Source organism: Myotis brandtii, unplaced genomic scaffold, assembly GCF_000412655.1.
Source record: "Myotis brandtii unplaced genomic scaffold, ASM41265v1 scaffold1091, whole genome shotgun sequence".
In the NCBI taxonomy this organism is placed as follows: Eukaryota; Metazoa; Chordata; class Mammalia; order Chiroptera; family Vespertilionidae; genus Myotis; species Myotis brandtii.
Genome location: NW_005353714.1, coordinates 830,762 through 833,402, shown reverse-complemented (window position 1 = coordinate 833,402; position 2,641 = coordinate 830,762).

Below are 2,641 nucleotides of genomic sequence, written 5' to 3'. Positions count from 1 at the left end.
CCCTGGGCGGCTGTGACCTCTGCAAAAGGCAAGAAAGTTTCAATTATAGAAGATAAATAAATTGCAGATGCCTGCTTCCAGCCAGCCTCCACTGGGGGCTTGGGTGGCTGGGGGCTGTGGCCAGCCTGCAAACAGCCATCAGCCCCTCACCCAGGATGGTCACACCCTCATGGGGTGAGGGTCCCTGCTGGGGGGTTTGGCCAGCCTGCAAATAGCCATCAGCCACTCACCCAGACTGGCCAGCTACCCCAGCAGGACCTCCCACTTTGAAGAGGGTGTGGACAGCCTGAAAATGGCCCTCAGCCCCTCACCCAGGCTGGCCAGGCACCCCAGTGGGGACCCCCACCCTGAAGGGGCTGTGGCCAGCCTGCAAATAGCCATCAGCCACTCACCCAGGATGGCCAGGCACTCCAGCGGGGACCCTTACCCTGAAGGGGGTGTGGCCAGTCTGAAAACGGCCCTCAGTCCCTCACCCAAGCTGGCCAGGCACCCCAGCGGGACCCCCACCCTGATCCGAGACACCCTTCAGGGCAAACCAGCCAGCCCCCATCCATGCACCAGACCTCTATCCTATATAATAAAAGGGTAATATGCAAATTGACCCTAACAGAAGAATGACTGGGAATGACTGGGCACTATGACAGACACTGACCACCAGGAGGCAGACGCTCAATGAAGGAGCTGGTGTTCAGTGCACTCCCACAGGGGGAGCTCTGCTCAGCCACAAGCCAGGCTGATGGCTGCCAGTACAGCAGTGGTGGTGGGAGCCTCTCCTGCCTCCTCAGCAGCACTAAGGATTTCTGACTGCAGCTTAGGCCTGCTCCCCGCTGGCAAGTGGACATCCCCCGAGGGCTCCCGGACTGCCAGAAGGATGTCTGACTGCCAGTTTAGACTCGATCCCCAGGGGAGCGGGCCTAAGCTAGCAGGTGGTCATCCCCCGAGGGGTCCCAGACTGCGAGAGGGCACACGCCATGCTGAGGGACCTCCCCGAGTGCACAAAAATTTGTGCACCGGGCCTCTAGTTTTAATATAATCTCTTACAGCATTGAGTTATTCAATGCCTCTTATTCTACAGTTTGCCTATATCATTGATTATTTGACAAAGTACAAATAAAACATAATGGCGAGCCAGTGTGCCCAAGGGTCTATTTTGTGGTTTCTGCTGGAGCACAGCAGTTCCAGATAAATATGCAGCCAGGGCAGCCTGACTCTTTCCTCCACTGGCTCATCTTAATGCAGACGTGCTAAGATGGGTGGTAACAGTCTCCACTTATGGTTTGCATGGTGGGTCTTCTCAAATAACAGTGCTTTCATTTCCCACATTCATCTACCTTACTCAATTACTTGTTACTAGGGAGACAATAATGCACAAAAAGTTCAGAAACTGTCAAAATAATTTTAAATCATGCTACGTACAAAGTGCTGCTGTCTAAAATACTTTTCTCCTTTCTCCACTTCAAGGACGAAAATGCTTCTAAGTGTGGAAGGCAACTGCTAAACTAAATGAGACGCCTGCCAGATTTCACCATCAGTTTTTCAGAGAGTGGGCCCTTATATGGTGGGTAACTGAATAAGAATGTTTTGGTGATGGAAAGGACTCACAGTAGGGCACCGCAGTGTGGGTACCTGGACAATTGTCTTCTAAAACAATAAAAACATCTTTTGAAAGTGGAAGATGTAATGTGAAACACTGAGCAGCAGAAATGAACCTCAGCCCCACTGTATTCTGGCTGAAACTCTGTCCCCATGGCAAGTCTGGTTTTCTATGTACTGCATGGTGGCTTGGAGAGGCCGGTTTTCCTCAGTAATCCTGATTACCACCTAACAGAGAAAGCAGTAAAAGCACTGAAGAAAGGCCCTTATTTCATTTTTATTGACTTTGACAGACTCAAAGGTAGAGGTGAGACATGTGCTAGTCTGGGGAAGTGAATATTGAGGGTGAGGAGATGACTCTATTGTCAATAATTAATGAGTGATTTTATAAACTAGTGTGAAGAGAGGGGCTGCAAGTGTGTTATAGGAAACCTCACAACAGAGTGTGGGGGATACATGTGAGCCAGGTTAATATGGGACAAAGAGAGGAATAGATGTGTCACAGAAAGGCTTACAGGACTGAAATTGGGGAATCTCTTTATCTAAATATACCTCCACTCCATAAACTAGAGATCATAATGTCACAGCTAAATTTAATACAGATTTAAAGGATTTATAGTCATCTCAACAACCAGAAAAAGTAATATTGTGGGGGTGTAAAATAAACAAAACTTTCAAAAGAGATTTTTGGTCACCTGCCATCTCATTCTATCATCTTTCTTTTCCAGCTAAAGAGGGTGAAATGTATACTGGAAAGAGAAGTAAGTATATTTTCAAAATTATTTTTATCAGTTGAGGCAGTGATTCCTAATTTTAAATGTTAAACTAAACAGTGATTATTTAAAATCGCTGCATTTTTTTAATTAATTAATTAATTAATTAATTAATTTATTTTTTAATTCTTTATTAGTGAAGGTATTACAAATGTGTCCTTATTCCCCCCATTAACCGCCCCCCCCAACTCATGTTCTCATACCCCTGTTGTCCATGTCCATTGGTTTGGCTTATATGCATGCATACATGTCCTTTGGTTGACCTCTTCCCCTTA